Below are 27,895 nucleotides of genomic sequence, written 5' to 3'. Positions count from 1 at the left end.
CTCCAAAGAGCTCCGATCATCTTTCTTTTCTTACAATATTTATAAAGCTGTGATGTCTTGTCTTTGCAGAATTGCCGTTTAACATTCTTGAGTAATGGTTCTCAAAACTTCACTATGCCATTTCTCTCACCTAAACCTGAAAGCTTATTTTCTTCCACTCCAAGATTTAGAAACTCTAATGTAAGCCTACATGCATGATTTGTGCATGCTCAAGGTATAATGTACCTACAGAGCAGGAAACCATATAATGTGAATAGTACAGTGCCCAAGCACTTTAGATAGACCAATCTAATGCAATGACAGCAGGGAAAATGGCTTCAGTCTTTACAGCAATTCACTTGCATCTTCAAATAGCACCTTTTGCTTCCCTAATTTATCAGCCTCCAGAGGCTCCTCAAGCAAGCCCCCCTCCCACCCAAATCTCCAACACAGAAAGACATACTACCAGCTTCTTAGGTTGAATAGAGAATCCCATTAAGAATTTCTTGCGAACCCCACCTCGTTTTTAGGAAACAGTAAAGAGCTTGTGAAAGTATACATAGATACTGATCAACCCAGAAGATTATTTAAACATATTCTAGTCCCATTGACTTCAATTGCTTAAGTGATTTGTTGGAGCAGAGCCAGTACAACAGTTACCTACAAGAGGAAGGACATAAAGTACAGTCAGCAATATCCTTCTCTACCTTGTGAGGGGTCTACTTGCAATATAAGGTTTGTTAAAACAAATTGCCTTTGAGTACCTTCTATAGACCTAAGATAGTACACTAATAGAGCTTGCCAAAAACCTTAAGGAAATGTGATTAAAAAAAAAAAAAGGAAGAAAAAAGAAAGAAAAGACATCTGCTACACCCACAAGACATTTGTTAAATTACAGTATATATTAAAGATTCTACAGATACAAATGTAATTATCAGTTATCCACTGCTGAAAGAACAAATACTCAATTGTGCTCTTGCAAAATACCTAAGCATGGCTGTCTATAGACTGGTTCAGAACCAATCTTGCCTTTATTAGAAAAAGTAACTCTGGCCATTTGGAGAAGAGACAAGAAAATACGCTTAAGGAAAGTGTGCAAAATCAAAAGAAACCATAGAGAGACTGCAGATACATACATTTAAAGAAAACAATCACAAAGTCGTACATTAAATTTAAGACAAGGAGACTAGTCACAGCTCATGGTCTGGGTATTTGCCCTCTGAACCACATATTCAAATTTTCCTTTAGGAAGCCAAGCTTTTAGTACTCGAAAATAAAAAAGGACTATGATCAAAACACAGTATTTCCCCCCCCCCCCCAATTTTTAAAACCTAATACACACTAAGGCAATAGTGACTCCACATTTCAAGCAGACAGTAAGACTTTTACAAGGTGCTTTGTCAAAAGGTCCATTTATTAATATCTCCATGCTGTGAATTGATGTGTTATACCACAACAACTCTCAACAAAATGAATATGGATTTACACCAGACAGTAACAGCTCCAAAAGGAGCTGTTAATGACCACTGAATAAAAGAATACTTAATGTAAAGATTCAGAGGACTGCAGAAACTGAAACCTAACAAATACTGTAAATGCATGTAATTGCAATTACTAATACTAAATTGTACCAAACTATCAGTCCACTTTTATGACAAATAAATAGATAAATCATTGAGTGTCCTTACCAGAACTACTCTCTGAAACCCCACAAAATTGTGATGTGGCAGCAGTACAGCCCTTGGTATTACACCACCTGTAACACAAACCATATTATGATAGTTTCTATCAATATTTATTTTAAAGGATGAAAAAAGGATAAAAGCTATTTTTCTACTAGTCTTTTTATTGAAAGCATTAAAACAACATTCAGTTTCCTACTGATTACAATACACACTTAGCTAAGAAAATAATTGAACAAAAATTAAAGACTATCTTTTGATTAGTTACATTAAATTTATGTAAAAAAAAAAAATAGAGGCACAGTTTCAACTCTACCCTCTTCTCATTCTTTTAGTTGAAAACAAAACCCTAGTACAGAATACAACAGTAGCTTTAAAGGAATTTCTGTTGGTTTTGGCTGCCCATATTGACAAAGGGGATCTTTATGAGAATTTCGACTAAAGTTTACAGATGGCTAAGTATTGATGCGGTAGCTTATTTTAATGTTAGCTAAAGTATAAAACTAAAATTCAATAGCCAGATTAAAAAAAAAAACCAACACAAAACACAAGGCTATGATCAAACCACCCAGCGTTTTCAAAACTGACCATTTTGGATCTGAATTTAACACCAACAAATTACAAAGAACATGTGATATGAAAAAATCCTTGAAATATCCTCATGGAATTAACTTCCACAAGCAACTTAAAAATTTAAACACTCCCTATGTGATAAGAACAATTACTGATCCTATATTTGTATAACAGTGATTATTCCTACCACCAATATTCATTACAGATTAAATCATTAAAGAGCAATTTTACATAAACTAAGGGATTAAGGAGAAATCTTTGAATGTAGAGGCACAGGAATGCTATCAGGGCACCCCAAGAAAAGAATCCACACATCAAGAGAAAGTATGGCCTGCTTCAAACAACATACTGGTAAAATATATAACCCTGCCCAAAATGAAGAGGATCATGAAAACAGCAAACTATTTCCTGAATACTGAACTCTAGCCACAAAGGCTCACAAAATACATTACAAATAAGACTGAAACATCCCAAACACCTCCTTAAAACAAGGACTAAGATCAGGGAAGGCAACACATGCCTAAATAGCACATAGCATTTCAGAATTTCCATTATCTTAAAAATAATCATTGACCTCTAAGAAACCTTTCGCTATTTAGTCTGTTACTAAGCTGAATAAGACTTGAAAATGTTTCTTCCTTGTTTTGATTGAGGAACTAGAGAGTATTTTGGTCAGCAATCCTTTTCCATGTTTAAATTCCAAAGAGATTCAAATAAACTTCTTCCTCATTCCTGCAGAGCCCCTGACAGCTGAGTGGACATTAGCCTCCAAAACTACAGGAAGTGTCCTAGGCAAGAAAAGGGAGAATGCCATGAAAACTGATGGCAATAGCCTCCACAACATATAAGGAAACTCAACATTTGTTTAATTAATATTTACATATTAATTGTTCCCCTTTTCAGAATGAGAGATATCAATACTACAACCTAGAGATGTGAGAAGTAAATGCTACATAGCATCAGGTGGAGATCATCAGTTTCCTCATAATAAAAGTCAGTTTATTCATTACTGCATTCCTGAGAAAAACACTCCAGTACCACCACCCTAGCTTTAAAGTGTTCTGGTCCTCCTCTTTAACACCACTTCCTCAGAGTAGCTCACAAGATAAGTGAAAAGGGCCTGACCCTGTATGAATGTAATTTTAGTTTTCTACTAGGCTATTATGTACTGTATTTCTATGAACCTAACTCTATATATCAACTGGTTTGATAAAATTTAATTAAAAAAAAATATCAGAAGCAAAATTTAACACACTTATACAATATTAACACTAAATGAATGATAGTGCAAAAGGCCATGGAAAGGCTATGCGGATCATGCTGGCTGAACAAACAAGAGGGAGCAATTTCAACAATTAAAACATAAAAGCTTCAAAGGATGTAAGTTTACACTAAATATTTTTCATTCATTTAAACTCTATTTCAAGCAAATAATTGATTTTGCCCCCAAAATGATGCCTAACAGGAGAAAGAACCAGAATGAGAGTGATGTAGCACACACCCCCCCCCCAAGAGAAGCTGCTGTAACAGGAATTTCTTTCCTCTCCACAACTCTCCACTGAGCATACACAAATACGCAACACACCCAAAACACCAGAAATTCATCATTACACTAGCCTCCCTATAACAGCAACAGGAAACCTGTTTACAGTTAACTAACTTGCCATGGGATGGAGAGAGCTGAGAGCTAAGCAAGAATTCAATGCACAGACAAACTTAACAGGTCTTTTAAGAATGACTGACAAAAGTAATTTGTCAAATGGATCCCAACTGCCATCTACTTCTGAAGACACTTACACCACATAATGTTACCATCAAAGAATCCACCAACTTAAATTCTTTTATCCTTCAAATTAATAAATAACATTTACGGCATGTGCCACAAAGAGTTACAGATTACATGTAAGGAATATGTTCACTTTTTTTTGTTTTAGTGACGTTAACAAAATTCGAAGCATGTAGGATAAAACCCTCACATTTAATTATATTTCTATCAGGCAATGTGATGAAATGAACAACATCACAGGGTGCCTACCTACAATCATAGGGTAGAATTTCCCTTACTACATCCAAACTTGAAACTTTCATTCTGTGGTAATGCTCTGGGTTGCTTCATAGTTACATGCTTAGTCTTTTATTTCTCTTTCTTACAAGATGCATGCCTATCTACACGTTTCAGAGAATCTGAAAAGAATCAAACTGCAAACCTGCAGTCTCATTAAAGGGAAAACAAAAACAAAAAAAAGTCAAGCAGGAGGGGAAGGGCTGAAAAGATTTACAAGCCTCAGGGAGACAACAAAACCAGATAACACTGCAAAGATGGGTTCTCAAAATCATCCACAACATTTTACATGACGCTAACTGGCAAGCTTAGCAATTGTATCTGTTACTAAAATGCTCACACTCCATATGAATTTGTGCATTGTGAGCATGGAATCTTTCCCTCTGCAGCTTAAAATATCTGTGTGTATGAAAATACACATTACTTTCCCATTTCAAAATTAATTACAGAGCAGGAACTTTATCATGCTACCACCAATACCTGTGATGATGTCACATTTACACATATCACACTTATTTTGGCACACACTAGAAATAGTGATGGCAAAATTAAAAAGATTCTGTGAAAATGTCACTCTTCTCCTTGTAGTACTAGATCGGTATCGGTGAGCTTGGAGGGCTGGATACCCGAGAAGGCCACACTGGATTCACCTGCCACTAGGGCATGCTCCTTGATCAGCACGCAGTCCTATTTACCCATTTTGTGGGTGCGTTTTTTTCCACAACCTTTTTCATTTTGCTAACTGTAAGAAACACAGGGAAGAGTGTGTCTTGTACTTCTCTAAATTAAAGGAATATAACTATTCAAAAGAGACTGACTTAATCTCTTAAAACCTTCCCATGCTTTTAGCCAGCAGTTTTCATTATAGATTCTTCTCTTCCATGACTTGTAACTGAAATCTTTACTACTATTAGACTGGGACTTCTTAAGTCAATGCAAGTTTTTAAAAATAATCAAAAATTTATTTCCAACAAACAAGTAACATTTCTTTCTTGAGTGACTGTCCAGGGTTTTTGCTTATTTTGATATTAAATCACATGTAGTTAGGGGAAAAAAGACAAAAAAGTAAATTATATGTTCATTAAAAAAGTACCGATGTGCATTTTATAAATTGAAAATTGGCCCATTAGGGAGATAGAAATTACCTACTTTTAGGAACTATTGTTTACTGCTGCCTTCCCCACCAGAACACCTATTAATGGTATTTGATGTTGTTTTCTTTCCATATTACTATAACAAAGGCTGCTACTAAGGCGATGAAATGTGCATGTAGAGAAAAAGAATTCAGTACAAACTGACATTATATAAAAATGTCTTTCTCTTGAACTTAAAGAAATGCATACATTTGGATCTTCAGAGAGCTCAAAGCATGAATAAGGCCTTATTTTCAGTCTGTCCTATGAGTGCAGCATAATTTCTGGTCTGCTTCTCATTCTTCATTTGCATAAACCCAAATGTTATCAGCGAGATATTTGATCTGCTTGCTACAACTTATTCCTTCTAATCCCTCTATTTCAAAGACCATCCAACCAACAAATGTCACCAGCAGAGAAACTGAAATCCAAGCAATGTGTTAACAAAATAAGGGTTGGTTCACATACAAAAAACATTTGCCTTCCCATTTTGACTCTGTAAACAGCACCACAGATCCCTTTTTTGCCACACCAGAGAAAAACACACACGCAACTAACAGGAGCAGCAGCTTAGAGAAAACCAAAGTCTTGGGTTGAAAAATTCATGTCAGCCTCTTAGAGCTGCTTTATGAAATGTAAGCAAATCTATTTAATTTTCAAGTAGGACTGCATTGATTGCTAAGTATTTTGTTATAATTTGAAGCTTACACACAGCACAACCAAACGTAACATCAGAAGTTAAACTGACAATAAAGCATTTATCGCATGCAAAGTTTAAGATTGCAACTCACTGAATAATACTTATGATCACAAAGTAAACATGATAAAAGTGGTATTTCCTTGATAATAGCAGACACAGTAATTTCAGAACACATCACAGAAGCAGACTCCAAAACTGCTAACAGCCCTAATCCCAATAAAAGAGACTCACCCATGAGAGAATCTGCTCAGATCCTGAAAAAAGTATGCATGGATTAAAATGCTACAGACAAGCAAAGCTTCAGCGTTATTGCATCTTCAAATGTTACTGTACTATTAAAACATTACTTGTTAGCAAAACGGTTATTTCAGGTTCTGAAAATGAAACTATGAAGTTTAAGATCTTTATCTGTAAAACATTACTGTTCTACCTTGACTACCTATAGGCAATATCAATTCCCCAAGTGAACGCATGTTTTCTCTTCCTTTTCCACTGTCATTTCCATAATTCATCTTTTAACGATTTAAGAAGTGCAGAGAGTATTTTCAGAGGACATTGATGGTGCTCAGAAAGTCGTATATTTGACTAGCTGCTGAGGGGCACACCAAGGAAGCACTACTGTGTACATCTGGATGAGCTTTGATGGTACATTGAGCGGACAGGTTTTTGAGCTTTATAGTGTTGGGTATTTGCAAACAGAAAGGTTCACCCACACTACAAACAGAACAAGCAGCCTTCATCTTTCCATTTACCCCCACTGAGTCAGTGCCACCATGTTCTCCCAGGAAAAAAGTGTGAGAGATGAAACACTGCAAGCAACTACAGCTAAGGACATTCAGAGATAAGGTCTGCACTTGCTGCTTTTGGACTGTGACAGGGGAAGAGACGATCTGCCAGGCAGTGACCATGTCTTGCAGGAGCCTCAGTTCCTTTGGAATAAATATCAAGTGGCACTTCTGGGATGGAGTCCACTTCAAACTGGACTTTAATTTGCTTGTCTATGCATGTTAAAGATAGTGGGACTTGGTCCTAAACTGGACCAAAAGCAGGTTACATCATAATTACGTCATACGTAATTAAAGTACGTACCACTAAAATACAGACTTGTCCATGTACACACAAGCATCATTTGACAGCCACAATACATCTCAAGCCTGCAGCTGGAACATAGCTCAGGACCTGAAACCGTAAGAAAGCTACAGAGTGAGTAGCCTGATTTCCAGAATTTAAATAGATTTTGCTTTCGCTTATAGCATTGCAGTAACACTTTACTAGAGGGAAAGACAGGTTCTTCTATTTCGAAGTTGCAATTCAATAGGTATATGGAGTCACAACACACATATCTCTTGCATACTCTCAGGAGACTCGAGTTAAACTCTTGGCTCAGGTTTGTAGTGAAAATAAACAGACAGCATTAATTTAGTCATGATTTTTTCATAAATTACATTGAAAAAAAACCCAAACCCAAAAGACTGAATGCTTCCATCAGACTAACAGCAAAAAAAAATGTGCCTGACAAGGTCTTTGAAGTAGCTCTTGTAATCTATCATCTATTTACTGAGACAAAAATCATCTTGGGACAGACAGATTCACAAAGTCAACCAAACAACTCAAACCAGGCTTACCAGGGCCTGCAGTCCTGCTCTATGGAAAAGACTTTGACAAGGAAATAGAAGTCTGGTTTTCTCCAATTTTGGAAGCACTGCAGCTGTGTATTGCTTAATAATTTAGTTTATTAAAGGCAACAACTGTCAAAATCTATACAAACTAATTTATCGTGCAGCAATTTTACATTATTGGAACTTTGTTATAATTTGACTAATGCATGCTATCGCTTTCTAACCATGCCTATAATTGGTTTCTTGGCTGTATAGGCCTAAAGACAGTAATTCTAAACATCTTCCAATTACACTAAAAATATGCATGTTTGCAGAAAGTTGCATTACTCAATTTTCAGACTCAAAGGGCTTTTAATAATATGAGACAAAAAAATACGTGCAAAAGGACACTAATTTTTGGTGCTTTTCTGAAAGTTATGTGTTTGTGTACAAAAATACCATCTTAAGACCTGTAAATGCTGAAGCAGCACATACTGAGATATTTATGCAACACCAGACAAACTAGAGGAAAAAAGTTCAAAAATCGATTCAGATGGAAGAATAGATTCCAAGTCAGTATCCAAACTAAACAAGAAATCCAGCCATTGAAAGCCCCAGATCTCAAAACTTAGGTAGGTGTGACAGTTACTCAGTAACTTGTTTACTTCCAACAAATGGGACTGTCTATTGCCATTGCCTGCAATTCTTCACAGGGCATTGGAAATTCCTTAAATGTGTTGGTAGATCAGCAGAAGTTCAAAATATGAGCACTTTGCACAGGAGTAGTATTTCCAGTGCACAGTGTTTGACAGACATTTTCACTGCAGTAGCAGGATTGGCATACAGGTTTTTAAGGCGTTTAAAGTGTTGTGGCTTGATATATTAATACTTTGCAAAAATGGTTTACTATTTTTGATAGAAAATATTAAGCGAGTAAATATTGCAAGGACAAGTGGGATTGCCCAGATGCAGACATGATTCTTAGCAGAAGAAAAACCTTTGGAAATGCCACCTGAAAGGAAAAAGAAGGTTTGTAAAATTATCTTTTTTTAAACTACTACAGAATCTTCAAATTTGTCTATAAATCTTGGCAGATTAAGTGTGCACCTTATGATGGATTCTCATGATTACAGTGAAATCAACAGAGCTACATTACATACAGGAAAACATGCAATAAGCACATGCATGAATATTATATTCCCAGAGTCTGGAACTAAAAACCAAGTACAGTCATGCAAGAAGAGTGAGAAAAATACACGAGGAAGGGTCAAAAGCTGCAAAACAACCCCATGACAGTCACTCCCAACATGCCTCAAGCTGATTGTGAAACGAGAGAAATCATGCTTCAAGGGCCCTGCAGAGTTTAAACATGGGCATCATTATCTGACTTCACAGACAACTCTCATCACCAGAGTAGGTGTGTGCTTTCGTGGTGTCAGTTCTTCCTTGGACCACTGTGAATTGGACAAACACTACCAGCTGAATTTTATCAATGGAGAATAACTGAACCTTAAGCAGTTGAAATGGCCTGGATCCCACGTAATGCCTCAAACACCAATCTCTCCAGCTAAGCTCTCTGTATCAGTAACACAACAAATTGTTTTGGGTTGGTTCTCTGCCCAGAGCTGTATCATGCACAGTGAAGTACGTAAGAGCCAAAAAAAAAAAAATCAAAAAAACCTTAAAATTGAAATCTTTGGATATCTGCAATAAAATGGAAGGAAGCCGCTTGCTGCACAGAGTCTGCATATCCACAGTTGTTTCTTTCATAACAATGACAATATAAACTACACTTAAACAAAGGCAGAGACACAGCTTTGGGCAGATAGGCAGAAGAAATAAAATACAAAGAGCTCATCAGTTTTGGAAGGACATTGGCAGTTGCCAGGAGAACTATGAAAGCTCAAAGCCCCGTGCTATGCTTCCTCTACCACTGATAACCATGCCCTCCAACAAGCAAACAGCTGTAGCATGCTGCCCTCCGAAGTACACCTGTGTGTTGTTAGATCTTTGGAACTAATATGGGCCTTTCCTCACACAACAGACGCAGAAGATGCAGCATGTGGTTGAAGGTACTGCTGATGCTTCCACTGACAGGCGAGTTTCACAGATAACAGCCTGCAGGGTTTTCATCCAGCAAACACCTTCTAGTACACAGCTTAAACCTCCTAAGGCAGCTAATTAAATGAATGACAAACTCTACAGATAGTGGGGAAACAATTTTTGTTTCCCTTGAGTTGAGCACTTATAGCAAAGTTACTTGCACAAGAGGGAAAAGATGCAAAGACAACACACACAAATTCTGCAGTCAGCAGTCACAGCCTGGAGTACCGCAGCACTCCTCTATCAAGTTCAGTGGAATGCATCTGAAAATGTTTGGGTATGTGACAAAACAAAGATTTAAAAATTATTAAGTATAATGCATCTCTCACATAATCCTCCTGCCTTATTATAAATTCATTTAAGAATTCATTAAAAGGACAAGGACAAGCATCACACATGCTTATTAAGTTACAGATGAGTATAACTGCAAGAACGAAGGCAGGAGGTAAGGTGAGTAGGTAGAAGAGATATGAACCTACATGGAAATTTGTCCCATCAGAGGAAACCAGAACATAACGTCTCTTTGGTATAGTAACATGTGCTATGAGAAGTGATGTGCACTTGAATGCACATTTTACTCTAATCCCAAGGGATCAAGCTTCTTTGACATGCTCCTTCTTATTTTATTCCTCTTCAGTTTGCCTATGAGCTACCCACTTCCACTGGATGCTTAAAAATTGCCCTATGTCTTAATTTACACACAGGAAAACATATAGTATTAATGCTGCTTTGACTCTCAAATTAAGGCAAGATGTAGACAATGCACTGTTGGCTTTCCTCTCAGGCCTTACGTCAGAAGCAAGGCTTTTCTTAAAACAGTTTAAGTGCCATTACTTTGAAAACATCATACTCAAAGTGATTTTGAGAAATATAACCAAATTACTTTTAAGCTTTTGATTCAAAGGCACATAAGCATGAATGTTACTAAAGCAAAAGTTTCAGAATTAAACATATATGCAAAGACGGCTACACAGTACAGATGAATGATATATACCTATAAATAAGTAGAAAAATAGACTTAAAATATCCACATAGCTATTAAGTTATTAATATTAGATCTCTGGTCTAGTTCCCTTCAAATTAGCCACCCACTAGCAAAATGTCAATTGCAAAACAAGAGACTATATTTATAGTACAACCTACTTGGGAATTTTGAAAGACATGTCAGCCACTGCTAAATTACAATACCCCTATTGTGCACCTTCCCAAATTAAAGCATAACTTTCATTATAGGCAACTATATGTACAGAAGTCGCATTAGTTTTTAATAGTTTTTATTACACCACATAAGCTGGTGCAAACGTTTTTCCATATAGACATCTACATAGAGAGAAAGAAAAAGTAGTACTAAGTTATTCATTGGTATGAAGCTGGGTCAGACGCTGGCAGAGCCATTATCTTAAATTGGTCCTGTGCAGCAGTGAGGCTGGGAGGAGCGAGTATCAAGGAGATCATAAGTAATTCTTGGATCCGATTTTATTATTTCCCATCCTGAGACTTTGATTGTCAGTACTACAAGTGATGCATCATGAAATGCAATACAACATACTACTCCATCTTTAAACTGTATTTATATGGAAGAGTCACCAGCAAAGGGGAAACAACTGCTCCTGGTGACTGCCAGCTCAGCAAGATGGAAAATGCACAGTATACATGGCTACCTACTGAAATGCAGAGGTCCCTCTATGGCCTCTCCGGCTTCTCTTCTATCATGGAGAAATCAAGTAGAGTACAATCAGCATGGGGCTCCTCTTCTCTGCACCTTTTGCAAACAATGTAATTCATGGACTCCTCTGGCAAAACTAGACCATGTTGGGGATTTCAAAGGAGGTTGAAAGTCACTGCAGAGAACTACATTTTTAAAGAATATGGCCTAATCCACTGAGTTTGCTTTTGGTTTGTGTTTTGTGATTTACCTTGAAACCAGTTGTCCTCCCCTTCTCTCTCCAGATGCCTGACACTCTCTGCAAAAAAAGCAGAAAAGAGTATCCTGCAGAGGTTCACTGAAGATGGAGAGCTGGCAGGAGAAACCCTGGCAATACACACTAAATTGCCTCAAGCCTTCTCCTGAGAGAGAAGTGCGACTCATTGCTTTGGGTATGTCTGCCACAGAGAGGAAACAGAAATAAGAGAACTACATAGAAACAGTTCTCTAAATAAACACTTAAGACTAAGGAACACCATCCCCTCAAGAGGTGACCTGTGCTCACATTTTGGTGGATAATAGTTTATTTTATAGTTTTAGGGCAGATTAATTTGGAACATTCAGAAAAGTCTGAAAGATAGACTTGAAGGGAAACAGTAACCACTGCTGCTTGTCTTTACTCTTGGTATAAAATCACTTCACTTTCCATCAGCTTGCAGAAGCACACTCTCCTAATAGCACATTTTACAGAACTTCCTTCTAGAGCTAGCTCTTATTCTTGTAAATAAATAGATAAAATCATATTCCTAGCCTTAAGATTTGGACAAAACCAGAGACCCTGTGCCAGCTGTTTAATTTCTTACATATTTATGCATACCAAAGTATTTGTACAAAGAAATCAACTTTAGCTGCAACTGATTTTGCATGTTGTCTATTTACCTTTAAATCCATCAGGACTGAAGAGAATACTGAATTATTAAGAACATCATTTGCTATCTGGTAACAGCATTGTCTATGTTTTTCTATTTCCTAAATTTTCATTTTATCTTAAAATTCACTTTAACACTGCAACTATTAAAAACTAGAGGATTCAAAATTGAGAAAAAGAAACAAGAGCTGGAAGAAGAAACAAAATACAAAGCCAGCTGGGATCCAAAGCCACTTTCATTACATGGGATATTTTTATATCCATTGTACAATTTATTTTTTCTAATAACTGTCACATTTAGCAGGAAAGCTAAAAGGTACTTAAAAAGGAGGTAAAAAAGATGAACACATCCCTATCCATCCCTTGCTGTGCTTTTGCTTTATATGTGCTGAAAACATTTAAACATTAAGGAGATTATCTCAAAATTGTCAGGATTAGGGTGGGCTTGACGAGCTAAGTGAAAGTCTCCACTATCAGTAATTTTCACTCAAACAGTGAATGCGGAGATCCACATATCTTATACCTATGAATAATAACAGGAGCCCAGCTATCAATAAGCAAATTTGCCTCTGTAGCTAGAACACTGCAATCAATCTCACACTGCCTGCTTTGTATCAAACCAGAATCAAGTCAAGAACTAGTTCCTATCTTTGATTTTTCTCCTATTCCAATAAGTTTAATGCAACAGCTTATCTTAAAACATGCAAAGAGTATCAGCAGAAGGAAAATACTATTTTCATTTTATAATTATGTTTTAGTTACACTTACCCTAGGCAAAGCTGGCATTACAGAGGGAAGGACATCTGATACAATTTTTAAGGTTTAATTAGTCTTAATAGAAATAGGGATAGAATTTTAGGTTTGGGTATGTTACGGACATGAAGGCAAGTGGTTTTCTGAGAAGTCCTGGCTCAGACAGACCACACAAAAATCCACAACAAAAATTTCTTCAAACCACAGAACAAGCCAATAACAGACACTTAACCCCTCCTGCTGGCAGATTAACACCCATTTCTACATGCTTTTTCTTCAGATGACTACTGCGTAACCCACAGGTTCCTTGCTGCTGCTGAGAGCTGCCTTCCACCAGACAAAACCACAGGCTTCATGGTCAATCTGGTCCATCTCCTGGTAAGAGTATTCCCCCTCAGAGAAACCAGGGAAGCTGCCTTTCCACTGACTTTAACAACATTAATCATTTAATATATTACCTGAATTGAAATTATTATAACTGAATATGCTATTAAATAACCACAGAAACAATAAGTACTCTGCCATCATATCCTTCACCTGAACTGCAATTAAGAGAGCCAAATCCGATGAAACTACGCAGTTAAGCAAGAAAAGCAGACACTGTTACTCACTTACGCAACCTCTGTGGATAAAGATCAGGGCAAAAGCCTGATTCAGGCTATGTAAGGCAGCCTGAGGTGGAAGAACGAGGCAGCATTGTCAAGTGATCATTGACTTGAACTTCGGCTCCTAAAGCTGCTAGACTCTTAAACATATAATTCAAAGTATATAAAAGTTATTTTCTGCCTCAGGTGAAGCAAACTCATCTGTCTATTCAGAAGAGCAACAACCAGATGAGAAGGAGGTTCACTGCAGATATGCCATAACATGTATTACTGAAAGGGAAAAAAGCTCATTTTGTCAAAAGAAAACTGAGAGCACTTGCAAGTAGTTAAAGGTTTGTAGGGCTTTCTAGACCCATTATACTTTACATTTATACATACAGAATATACTTTTGTTAGTGCCAGAAAAAGATAACTGCAGATCCTTTTTTTGTCCCTTTTTATACTGAGAGGGAAACTATTCAAGCGCTAGCTATCCTCACGCCGCAATTAAAACCTGACCCAATTTCTAGACATAAACAAGCTGCATTTTTCACAGAGTAGCCATATGTAACCAAGTTCATCCCTATTTACCATGCCCCTCAATTCCACTTGTAACATTGAAAGATCAGGAAAAAACCAAGGCTACTACAAATCAGTGCCTCAGAGGAAAATGAGCAGGTATGCATGCAGAGGAGTGGGTGGCAGCCCATGCAGCTGTGCTTTGATGACTTGTAAAGAAGAAAAAGCCAGACAAGTCTGTGTGCAGAGTTTATATCGCTTCTCTGCACTGCAAAACAGACAGCAAATGAATTACAGTGCTGCAAAGCCAGGATTATATAAAACCAAAAGAATTCTGGTAGTCACGAGCACTACTATCAGAGCACAAATCACAATATGCGCTGATACAAACTTTTGTAAAAACTCTGACCTTGTTATATACATTTGGATAAAATGGCACTATACAAAAAGAACTACAAAATACACACACAATTATGAAGCAACACAACAGATCACAGGGATTTTTTGCATTTTACTTAATTTTTCTATTCTGCTATTTCAGGTATTTCTCTTTTTGCTGAAGGAACCTTCTCTGCAATTAAAACTAGATATTATGAACATTACCGCTATTTATCTGTGGTAATAGCAGCATCCCAAGACCCTTTTTCCAAGATGGGGGCCCTATTATGCTAACATTGCACAAACATGTGAGACTTTGTTCCTGTGCTTGGAGAGATCATAATACAAGCAGTCAAGGTCAACAAGAAAAACCATAAAATGTCAACAACAACAAAATTTCCCTTATAGGACTTTGTTGTTTTATCTTAATACATGTTCTTCATACCACTTGCTACTCCTCTTACCAATCAAGGTGCTCCACATAGTCTGCACCACTGCTGCTGCTGCTTCTGTCTTCCTAGCACAACCCATAAAAAAAACACCTGCCTCTTCTGTGGGAGATAAAAACACCGAATTGTATTTAAAGATAATGAAAGTGCCAAGATGCAACATAGCTTTTCTAGTCATCCCTGAAAGTGTTAGCTGTTTCTGAGTTAGGATAAACACGATGTTAAATATTGCCATCTTCATCTACATTCAGTAGCTCCTCTGGGCAGTGAAATGAAGTACTTATAGCATTAAACAAGGATTAAGTGCTGGCCCTTGGTTTATACAAAACAAAAAAAACCAAAACAATAAATAGCTATGTAAGAAGTCTACTGGACATTTGGAAAAAAACCAATCTATATACAGCCTGTAGTGAGAGAATTTTTTAACTATATAGCAAGCAGCCTCCTACAGATAGGTCCTTGCTGAGCCCCAGTGAACACAGCAGAAATACAAGCACTGACCTAGCTTAGAACCTAGCGAGCAGGGAAGCATTCTGAGGGAACAGGCTGAGACAGGAAAGGAAGAAGGATCATGGGAACAGGCACTTTTCTGTTCTTGGCTCCCGCTGTTGGGAATGCCTTATTAAACAGCTGAAGCTCAAGAAATTTGCAGCCATTATCCCAGTGTGAGGCAAAATGTTACACATACGCTTCTGTCTAGGATTCTTTCTTCATTCAGCAAATATTTAGTAGATTTAAGTTTCCCAAAACAAATGATTTTCTAGGTGTTATTAAAAAAAAAAACAAAAAAACAACCATACAGCTCACCTAGATTGGGCTGCAAGTGACAGAGATGTACTTCCTACACTGAAGTCCACGCTTTGCGGATCCTACAGTCGCTTCTCCCATTGCAACTTTGCATAGCAGAAAGGAAGCAAAACCCTTTCTTCAAAATCCTTCGTTTGGGAGGATTTTTTCACCTATTTTTACAGAAACAATTGTCCTCCTCCCCCTTTCAATATATCCCTGCTTTTTGACAGCATCACTCTTTTCATTTAACCCAAGATGTCTATTAGGAAATTCTTCTAAGAATATATAGCAAGTAAAGGAACACTTTACCTTTTGACAAATCAACTGTATTTGAAGAATGTGTTTTACAAAGAAGTGTCTCCCCACCCAATTCTTCAACTCAGCTTCCCAATTACACACTCTTATCACAGGATTTTAACATACAAAAACAGAAGCACAGTATAACACAATGAATTTAAAAAACAAGATAGCCAAAAATTTCTCTTCAAACACCCTAAAACCACGCACATGGTAACAGCATACTCTCGTTTCTCAACCCTTACACAGTGCGCAGCAAGTTGCTTGTGTAAACAAGCCACAGTGTTACCTTCCAAATCTTCCTAAGTGACACTCAGGTCCTATAAACCATGCAAGGAAGGGCTACATACACCTCTCACTGGGCAGCCATGTTTCACTCACTTCTGTTCCAAACTGGCCCTTTTAGTTCAATTCTAGGCAATTTTCATGGGTGTAGCCAGCAGAGATAGGAGAGGCAAGGCTAGATTTATTGGTTTTTTTAATATGTAACTACTCCAACAAGCATTAGTTTTCCAGTGAAAGATTCCCAGGGAGGCAGCACTGTTCAAAACACAAACGACGTGCTGCCAGGGCAAGAGAATAAGGAAATCAGTGTATTATTCTGCAACCTAGATCTCCGAGCTCCTTCCCTACCCAGAGCACTGTGCCTACAAACCATTGTGGATTTTCCAGATTGTGGGTTTCCAGGTGAGTTATAAGTCACAAAAAAGTACATGAAACAATTAACTTTGCTAAAACTGCAATGCTTTTTCTTCAAAAGCAAGCACTGGGGTTCCTAACTTAGAGTCCTGCACAGTTGAAATCTTTTTTAAGTAGATGTCACCCGCTGCAGCTGTAACTTGGCACTTCTAGTAACCCTGATCAAACTCTGCCTTTGCTGCTGTTTCTCCACTCACGTATTGTGCAGAAGGTCCCAGATCAATCTTGGGGTAATAACATTAGGAATACTCAAAATTAGTATTTTTTTTCCATAGGTTTGCTATGTACAGATGTCACAAGTCCTCTTTGGAAGGCTTAACAAGTCACATACATAACACTCCTTTTCAAAGCATAACTCTAAAGATATTTACATAACAGACTGAACTGTTTTCCAAATCAGACAAAAATTAGTCTAAGAACTTTCAACATACTACTGAATTTGCTGAACTGTCATGTTCATATTCAGTATATTATTTTCTCCCAGGCAACATTTTTTTGTCCCATGTTCCTAAAAGGACGCAGTTTACTTCTATACACATCAAACTTGCTAATCTGTCAAAAGAACATAGCTGAGAGATGGCTGATGTTCTCTCCAGGTTACAAAAAATTAAGCTTTCTTATATTTCAAAACCAAGAATCTGTTATTCCGCAAACAAATTGTGCTTGCCAGAAAGACCATGGGACTCCCCTTTTGAGCACAGTTTGTGTAACATGAGTACATCTTAAAACTAGCGAGGATTTCTTGCCTCCCATTATATTTTGGGAAGCTTATCGAAAAATCTTACTCCCCTGGTGGATGAGATCTGATTTCTAATTTCCAACATGAATGTACTCCTTGCCAAGATGCACACATTTCTTCTCTTTCCAGTGCTGTCTTGAATCTAACTTAGAAAATAGTTACACTCATTTTTATCAACCCCACATGTATTTGGAGAAAGCAATCATATCCCCTCTCAGACTTCACTTTTACTGAGATAAACCAACCAATCTCACAGTTGGCCTCCTGAAAGACAGACTCAGCTCTGCCTTTGCCCTTTCCACAGTCCTCTTCTGCACCTACTCCACTTCATACTCACCTTTCTTGAACATGATTTATCAGAGTAGTTTGGTTTTATATACGGGGATTTATTGGTACTACCTTGCACATGAGCAGCATTAACACTCTCCTGTTCCTACTAGAAGTACCTCTTCACCTCACACATTTTATGACTACATTTTTCACAGCTTTGATTTTACTGGCTAACATACTGAGGTCTTCCTGTTCCTCCTCCATTTTCAAGTGATAAGCACCCAAGGTTAGGGTTAACTTACCATCTGTCCAGAGGTGCACAACCATGCATCCTATACTGCGAAATTTCAGTCCACTTTTCCTACTCAAGTCCTGCAGGCCATCCAGCTGTTCCTGTAGAATACTCATGTATACTGACAGCATCTCCCAACTATACACTACTGGCAAATTTTATTGCACACTCCTACTTTTGGTGCTGAATTCATTAGTGAATACATTAATATCAGCCCAAGACCAGTTCTTAAGACAACTAACTTCCTTTAGCCCCAGACATCCCCATGAGCAAAAATGATGTGACCTTCCTTTAACAGGCTCCTTATTCACCTCACAATTCTTCTACAACATCTCATTAGTATTTTAACAAATAATTTCCCACGTATTGCTGGAGCAAGCATCATACCACAGTCTAGACAGATTAGCTCCAGCACATTCTTTTGTCTGAAACCAAAACCAAACAACTTTATGAAAGAAAGAGAACATAGATGCTATACAGGTATCCATGAAGACCAAGTGCTTAAATCTTGTCTATTGTGATTATAAAAGTGTACACACACACACACTGCAGAGTAGTGACCCTTCCTCAGTTCCCTCTCAGTGCAAAACCAGAGTTCCCATGAACTCCAGACACTGAGACCTTAGGACCAGAGGATCGCAGTTATGTTACGCCATGTAACATTCACTTCTCTTCCAAATAAGCTACAATCCACATCTGACTGTGGATGACTGAAAAACAGTCCAATGGGAATTAGAAGCATTAACAGCAGCAGTCCAAGGGGTACTGTCAACCTCAGTAGGGTAATCCCTGTAACTGCCGTGACACAGTCCTATTGCAAGACAAAAATCAATAGTTTAGTTTGCATTCAGAGAAAAAGGAAATACACGGACCGCCACAGAGACAGTCAAAGCATGTTTGAATAACGCTAGGCCATGAGAAGATAACTATAATGAAAAAACTTGAGTCGGCTTTGGCAAAAACAACAGTGGTACAAAACTGGAGGGGTCAATGAAAGCAACTTGGCTCAACAGCCTATTCACCACAACTTCCACCTTGAGCCAAAACCTCAGACATGAAAGAGTCCTGATCTTTCATGACTGGGGTGGACTATCAACCACAACTCTAGTAAATTACAACAGCATAAGAAGCATCTTAGTAATAACCAGAATTGAACAATTCAGGACAAAAGGATTTTGGTTTTAGAAGTTCAATACAAAGAAAACTAGGAATTAGGGTAGCAGGAAGGTATGCCAACAATCTGTTCTACGCTGCGCTCACATTCACAAACTCAAACATACCAGTTATTTGCTTTTCCTAAAAATCATGAAATCTGTAGGAGACAAGGTGATCTTGCCTAGACATCTCTATAGAGCAGAGCATCACCTCAGGGATGCCAATACTAGGAAATAATAACTTGCATTGTATCTTCTATTTCAAACAAAACCCCAGCATCCCTAATGTATTTAACAGTCACCTCCTCACAGTGTTCCCTTCTGTTCAAATACCCTTACCTGCTCCTCCAGTTACTTCCCATTTCCCAGATGGTAGGTCTCTAGAAAAAAAGTCTTCTGCACCTCAGTCGCTTCTTAGTTAAATCCATTCTGACGGCTCATTAGTAGAATAATTTCTCAACTGTTGTAAGAATAGCTGTTATAAATTTGTTTTCTCTGTAAATCAGGCTCCATGCAACTAGGATGGGATTCCAGCCTTTTCAAATGCATTTTAATGTGAAATGCTGACATCAAGTCTTAAGTCCATTTGATTATTTTTCTGTTTATATTATTAGTAATCAGTTTTTCTGGCACTCTTTTCTGTTCCAGTTCAATCATTCAGTTGAATTACTTGAACTCCTGCTGAACTGCACCAAAAAAAGGAAAATTAACTAATGCCTCATTTGATCTTGTGACCATAAAACTTGTGTTTTCATCCCCTCTTTAACCTTTGACCATCTATTTTCCCCCTTAATATGTGTGTTATGTACCTGATAGTTTTAAATTTGTTCCATTTATTCATGAAAAAATAATCTGCTGACAGCTGATCTGCCCTCTATTCATTTTAACTACTGCTGGCTTAATTCTAAAATCTCATTAAGAAACAAACACTTAAAATCCTTTCTTCACAATTCTTATGTTACAGCTTTTTTTGTGTGTTTTGTTTTGTTTTGTTTTGTGATATAGCATATTATTTGACTTACTGTATGCTCTTTACCAGAAGTGCATGACTGTTTTCACAAAAAAATGTTGACTACGTTAATAGAGAAAACAAGCTTGCAAAAGAGTGAAATAGCTGTATTTTTAAAAGCTTTTTTGCCAGTTTATTACATTAACAAAGTCATCTCCTTTTCATATTGTTGGACTTGAATTTAATTTAATTTATGCTAGTGAATTAGTATTTAAAAAACAAAAAAAGACAGATGTCAAACACCTGAACACATGATAAAACATTCTTACAACACACGTAGACCATAATAAAATATAGCCCATCTACAGCCAAAATAAATTAAATGAAAGGGAAAGATTTCATTATCATTGAGTACAAGTGCTGCAACTGCAGCTCACATTTGACATCAATACCATTCATTTGTGTGACTCTATAGGTAATGGTCAGTATTAACTTCAGGAGGATCTAGATCCCTTGTCTTGAATAGCTTTTTAATATTTTTTATAAAATCACAATCAGAACACCACACATGACCTTCATTTACAAATACAGGTCCATTAACCCAGTGACTATCTTTATTTCTATTCCCATGGTGAACTAGAAGCTTGGTATGCAGGTGCAGGCTTCTAGATCTGGCATCCATGCTGACGGCCATGTCAACACAGGGTCTTTGGTGGCCAGGTCTCTGTTTCTCCAGAGTAACAGCAGTATATTCAGTGTCATTCTTCTCAGCCTACAGACATTCTGTTGCTCTGCAGCAATATTCATTATCTCCCAGCATCAATACCACTGAAACTAAGGGCAGCTTTTACTTTTGTTGACTTGAGCTACTAGCAACTTTCTGTTGACAAGAAGGAAACCAGGATCATGACCTGATGATACAAGTGACATATTAACATGGTTTTCTCCAGACAGTAACATTAACGTGCTCAGATACAAAACAGCCTGTCCTTGGGTTTTCTTCACAACATCCTACTTCACTCACACCTAATACCCAGTTTTGTTTTTTAAATTTGCAGCAAACCTAGTCATTGTCAAGAACATTTAACATTGTATTGCTAATTCTTTCATATAATAGAGCAGGAAAAGGGTTATTTCAGGTTATGCAACTTCACCATGGGCATATGGCAGTGAACCCACAGCAGAAACATAAAATCTCCCTCTCCTCTAAAGCAGATGGCATGCTGATCAAGTAAGATATAATCTAATGCTAGCTGTACTACTGCTGCTATTAACTAGTGAATCAAAACCAGTATAAAGCAGTAAAGACAAAAAACCCAAGGCAGGGGAGAGTGAAGGATAAGGAAGACAAGAAAACAAAACAAAACAAAACAAAACACACAAAAAAAGCTGTAACATAAGACAATGTATCATAGCAGGAACAGCCTCTTTTCAGGCACATTTATGATTTAAAACCTAGGAATGGCAATAGGCAAGGAATAGTTATGGCCTTTATTCTGTTTTAGAGGACATTTCCCAGATTTGAGATACTGGCCCACTTCCCTTTGCTTTTGTGATTGTGCTGCACTGGGCACCTGCCAGTGGCTAAATATCCCAGCTGCTTAGATAATTACATATTTATGATTCTGCTGAGAATTCTTAGTCAAAGCTTATTTCTGAACTGCAAAACGGTTACAGAATCAGCAGAGAAAGTTCTCTGGCAAATGCTCCCTCAAAGTAGAGCCACCACTTCTTAAAATTCTTAAGGACAGTAGCTATCCTTTCACTCAATTCATTCAGTAGTGAACTTTAATGCTACAAAAAAGAGGCAAGGGGTGTTTTCCTTCTGAACCAGAAAGTGATCTTACTGATGTGTTTAACTTGTTTTCTGCAAAGAAACAGAATTTAAAAAAAACTTGCAGAAAATGGATCAGAATGCAGAGGTACGTAAAATGTTTAATGCTTACCAAGTATCGCCCTGCCACACATTCTTTTTCTGTATCACACTATTAGCACTTTAACAAATATACCACTAGATCAGCTAATTCATGCTGATCCAATAAATAAACTTATGTATGAACGCTCTGACATATTTCTGAAAATTCAGCTGTAATCAGTTATTGGAGAAAACATGCTGCACTTCACCTTCCTTCACTGATAACAGCATCCACTGGTTTCAGAACAGTCCAAAATTTCATGCTGTCCCAAGAATTATACCTAGTTTTCCTTCACTTAACAGGCCTTTTTTGTTAAGCCTTTGCATCCTTCTGAGATTCTGAGGAAGGTTACAGTTGACTGGAAGAATGGGAAGGAGAACTTACACCAACTGAACACAATCACAGTCTTTATTAGTAGCCTATATCACAACATCATTTTATTTAAAAAAAAAATTGCCAACAGTTAGAATATATTTTTAAGTGGTAACTGATATTACACCCTATTTAGCTATCAGTTAACATATTGTACGTGATGCAAAAAATAAGCATCTTTTACTTACTTTTAAAATAGAAAAGCAAAGAAAAAGCAGAAGAGGAAGTGTAACGTCTATGGTTTACACCCCCTGCCCCCCCTTTTTTTTTCAGTACCAAGAAATGGAACTGACAATCATGATCAAAAATGCAAGGATCCTTTCTGATTCAAATATATGTATTGAACACGGGTAGCTAAGTTCTGTCTGGGAGAAGAACACAAACTGCTTTTTCAGGTCAACCTCTGGCCCACACTTTGTCTACATACATCAGAAAATAAAAACGTAATACAAACCTATAAAAGTCTTCTTTACTACAAACCAGATTAAGTTATTGTTACTTTGGGGATGATGAAGAATGTGTCTAGCTTGTCTCTTTAATTACATTCAAACTGTTCCATAGTTAATTAAGAGGTAATTGTTCAGAAATCTCTAGAATAATAAAATACAATAACTTACAGCACAAAAGCAGCCCTTAAAGAAAAGAGTGGGAAGTCTTTCACTTCACTACAAAAGTTGAGTATGTTTTACGATCACTGCAACAACTAGTATGCCCTTGAGACTATGCAATTCTGAATTTCTAACATAATTTGAAGGGGGAAAATTAGGACAAAATGCAGTAACATTTCAAGTACAGTCTTTCAGTATTTTAAAATTTTATGAAGTATAAGGACTAGGTTAATATGGAATGAGTCATGTTTTTAAGAGAAGCAGTAATACAGACCTATATTTTAAACCATAACTAAAACCATACTCTCAACTACTACAAAATAAAGATAAATCAGAGTACCTTTTATTTGGAAAAAGGTCAACAACAATAATGAAAACTCAGCAATAATAGAAAAGCCTGAGAGCATTGCTAGTTTCAGTTTTGGAAAGTCAAAATACCAGGCTAAGTGACCAGGTAAAGATGATGCCTTCTCACTCAACAAATTCATGCCCATCAGCTGAAATTCATCCCAAATCAATAGGCTATTAAATGACACATACACACAGTGCAGATCTTCTGATTTCAAAGTTATATTCGCTTTACTTAGTGCCAAATACATGCTAATTACATTTCACGCTGTGATGTCATCAAGACTCAACAGAATAACTTATTGCATTTCAAAGTAAGCAGTTACATCCAAGCAAACTCTCTTGGAGTCATTTTGCTCACAGGGTGAAGACAGTGGAGTTTTAAATAAATTATATCCTCACTCAGACCTTTGCATATTCTTTACATGCATGTCCACATGCCAATCAAAGGAACCCAGCTCAACTCTTAGATCCCAAATTGAGTTTTCAATATGGAAATACCATCTCTTTAATTTCTGTTCTGAGTACAGTGATCTAGAGATGCTTGAAATACAAAACTCAGGCTAGCACCTTATGCATTTATTTCTTAAGGCTAAGGCTGCAGTTACCATTCTTGTATATCTCAACTGTGACAACACAAGATACCACAACTGCTGAAAAAATATTTGATCAAAGCTGAAGCAGAAAGCTCCAGCCCTTCTCTTCAGACCTCACCTCTGCTTTCCATACGCACAAGTATCAGGAGGCGTTAAGTAAACCATAAAGACAGTCTGCAAATGCAAACTTCCAATAGTCTGTAACATTGAGTAATATTCCAGAAACAAAGTAAGATTGCATGAAGCAAACCGCTTTCCAAAGAAGCTAAGACTTTAGCTTCACTAGTGTTATGCTATCAAATGTGCTGAAGCAAAATACACCTGACATTACATAGAATTTTTATACTATTTTTTTCTCCAAGGAGAAGCTGTTAATCCTGAAACAAACTGCACAGAGCACCCAACTTGGGGCAACAGAGCACTCAGCTTGGCTACAGCTTGTCCTCAACAGGCTTTTGGCAAAAGAGGAAGCAAAATCAGTTGCCAACAGGACGAACTACGTTATTATCAAGTCACACTTCTCGCTTCAAAATTAACATGCTGCCTTACTTTCCGCAAGATAAAATCCAGATGCAAGGGTAATGTTTTAGTCATACAGAATAATGGTCTAGATGTTTCCTAAAAATTTAAAATAATCCACTTGTGTACTAAGAAGTAGTCATTCTAAAATATACTATTTGCAATACAAGTCAGCTTATGGTCTATTTGTGAGAAGGAACCACACCACCTCCAATCAGGTAAAAAGGTACTTACCATTGGCAGTGCATTGATATGTGGAAACTTTCCTTTCAGGTACCTCTTGCCACAGAAGGGTGATGCTGACAAGGCAACAGACAAAATAGGAAATGTTATTTACTATTTTGAAAATGGTGGTGTTAACACAATAAAACATTATCATGGCTCTTTTAGCCTACTCTGTTTAAGGAGCTGAGTGATTACCACTGAATTTGTACACAGCCCAGAGCAGCAGCAGCAATCAGGCCAAGAACAGCATGCAGAGCTGGGCTTTTGCATATATCCTGTCACTACCCACATCACACAAACTGCTCCCATGGGGAGCCTGAAACACAGATCTTTGAACAAATAAGTCTGTTGTAGGAATACTTTTACCACCAGACCTCTAGAGAGTCTTATCCATTCAGCAAGAGCACCAAACAGAACAACCTGCATATAAGGTTGTTCAGAAAAATCTTTGGGAAGTTAACTAGGCAAAGTAGGTAGCTTAGAGTATCTTCTGCCCATGTCAAATTTCTTCAGGAAATAAACCTCAGCTATCGACTTCTAAACACTCTAAAAATCCCCAGACAAAAGAGTCAACATTCCAGCGGTCTGACCTCCAAAATGGTTACATCCACTGTGTTCGTACCATGTACTGCGCTGAGTAACTTCATTTAGGTACACAGGTGCGTCTATGCACCTGGACAGTTACCAACTCCTGCAGTGACCTCAGTAATTAAAATAACCAGCTCACACTAGTTGCTGGTGAAATTTGACGATATGCACATTACAGAAATACTCCTACTGCAATATTCAAGAAAAATCTTTCCTGTGTTCAAAAAATTAACAAAAACATAAGTAATCAATCCATGCTCCTGCACATTTTTAGTAATTTTATTTACATATCAATAATTTCACGCACCTAACAGTTAAGTATAAGAAAACATATTTTGATGTCCAAATATGTGTTAACTCAATCTACTTCTTATTCAGTAATGACAAATTATTTTAATTCACACTAACATTTGACTTGTTGCTCTCCATGCAAATATTTGCCAGACTACTTTTCGTTAGGAAATAATCTAATTGCCAACTCATGAGAGCAGGAAGGGTGACAGATGGACATGGGTGACGAACGAAGTATTATCAGACTATTTTTAGATTAAACTATTTACAAAGCATCTGTAAACTGTGTTAAAAAACTTTGACTATGAGCACAGAATAACCATGGGGGTTTGGACTCATTATCTACACAAAGTTCTCACGTGTAATTTTCAAGCTCAACCAGCAGGAAATGGTTTATTATAAACCCATTTTTGGACTCAGCTGAAAAAAAAACCCAACAAAAAAGCTGCAGCAGTCAGGCTTATTCTATCCTTAGAATATCACCACACCACCAAGGCAGGTAGAAACGTAACCTTTGCAGCCCAAGTGAGAGACACTGCAGAGAATGAAGAAGAATGCAGGAATGCTGGGAATTGAAAGTATTTGCAAATATGCTCTTGTTTCCTTGCTTAGTTGTACTGGTGATGCAGAAATTATGTAAATAGGCTGAGGAAAACTCCACTCCTCAGTGGCACAGTTTCCTACGTGTAGCTACTCAAAAAGTTTGTTTTTTCCACAGCAAGAGTTGCAGACCAGTAGAGAAAGCTTTTACCACGTTGCTTGGAAGACCCCATAAAAAACATTATTTGCTTATAATAGAAGTTTTCCTTAATAACAGAACAAACCACCAACCGACCAGTGTTATTTTGAGAACAGTCTAAATCATTATAAAAGCTGTGCACAGAGAAAGTCAGAGGAGGGCCCTTCTGCCCCATTCTGAGTGTGACGCCTGGTTTGGGTTATTTCATTTGGGAAGGAACATGGCAAACATAAATAAAGGATGATTGCACAAACATAAACCATTTTCTTCAATGAAAAAAGGCTTTATTCACTATACACTGCCCAAACTGTTTCCTTCCAACACCTCTTTGCCCTTATGCAATCTTCTGAAACCTTTCCATGTGATCTGTAGAAGAGGCTTCTTGTCCTTCACTTTGTATTTAAACAGGTCAGTGACACAGAAAGAACCTGGAAGCAAAGACTCAAGAGAGCAGAGAATGACTGATTCATTCCTCACTCATGTTAATTGGTTGAGGGCTCCAGTTTTAAATAAGAGCGTTTGAAATGACACGTAAACATTTAGAAAACTCTGTGATGTCCTTCTTCAGGATCAAGTGCTGAGTACAAAGCTTTTTTTTGTTTCCAGATTTATCCTATTGGATTTTGCAATTTTAACATGTATCTTGAAACAATGCAGGTGACTGCTATAATTTAGTCATTTTTAGACTGTATCTCACCTTTACATATTGACCTGTTACAGTGATTTAAGCAGGTGCCCACGTGTAGTAACGGCTGCAGTATGTGATACCTAGATGCGATACCTAGAAATAATCCACCAGATGCTCTTGAACTGGATAAAGCACACCTGGAGACGCAGTAGTTTGTGAGTTTGGATCCTTCATCTTGGAGGGTCTGGGGGCTCACTGCTGACTGATACCTTCAACATCGACTAAATACTGTTCTGCTCGGATTTAACTAAGATTTTTGTCTGTCCTGACCCGCTCCCAGGCAGTCACCCAAAGCTCACCAGCTTTGGCCACACCGGGATTTTCTGCACAAGACTGACACATTTGATGCCCGTTTCTTCCCATGAGAGTGCACCCAGACAGCTCACTACAACACCCAACATCATCTCCTTGGAAAGAGCATTCCACTGCATTGCATAGAGGGCAGCAATGCCCAAAGACATACTCTTGAGAGCTGCTTGTATGCAGAGGTGGCAAAAAGGTCTGAGCAAACAGGTTGCACAAGACAGCAGTTCCCATCTGCAAGACCAAAACTAACATGCCAAACTAACCACCAAAAAAACAAATACCAACACATGTTGCTAGCACAGATTGGGCTGCTGTTATCAACCAAGTAATAATCACGCGGTACAGACAAAACCACAGATAGAAACAACGATGGCACCAGCAGCAAGAAATCTGCTTATAAACCCATAGCACAGATGTACACTAA

At 37.6% G+C, this 27,895-nt stretch overlaps 1 protein-coding gene across 12 annotated transcripts in view; it reads right to left on the bottom strand.

Moving 5' to 3' along the window:
* TBL1XR1 (TBL1X/Y related 1) overlaps positions 1-27,895 on the bottom strand; it is a 116,060-nt gene that overhangs the window by 38,800 nt on the left and 49,365 nt on the right. For 5 of the 12 annotated variants that reach the window (XM_061452493.1, XM_061452502.1, XM_061452491.1 and 2 more), the window contains exons 2-3: positions 24,869-24,933; positions 1,668-1,735 (exon numbers count right to left, since the gene is read on the bottom strand). The gene's annotated coding sequence lies outside the window, so the exon portion shown is untranslated. Of the gene's footprint in view, positions 1-1,667; positions 1,736-2,808; positions 3,023-24,868; positions 24,934-27,895 lie in introns of all 12 variants that reach the window. The other 7 variants (XM_061452490.1, XM_061452500.1, XM_061452499.1 and 4 more) reach the window with 2 other exon arrangements.

The sequence above is a fragment of the Pezoporus flaviventris genome, unplaced genomic scaffold (assembly GCF_033815535.1).
Source record: "Pezoporus flaviventris isolate CSIRO_AGI_PZ_B2104156 unplaced genomic scaffold, CSIRO_AGI_Pfla_v1 ptg000013l, whole genome shotgun sequence".
NCBI classification, from domain to species: domain Eukaryota; kingdom Metazoa; phylum Chordata; class Aves; order Psittaciformes; family Psittacidae; genus Pezoporus; species Pezoporus flaviventris.
The sequence above is the reverse complement of the archived record's forward strand: the minus strand, read 5'-3'. Positions and strand labels throughout refer to the sequence as shown.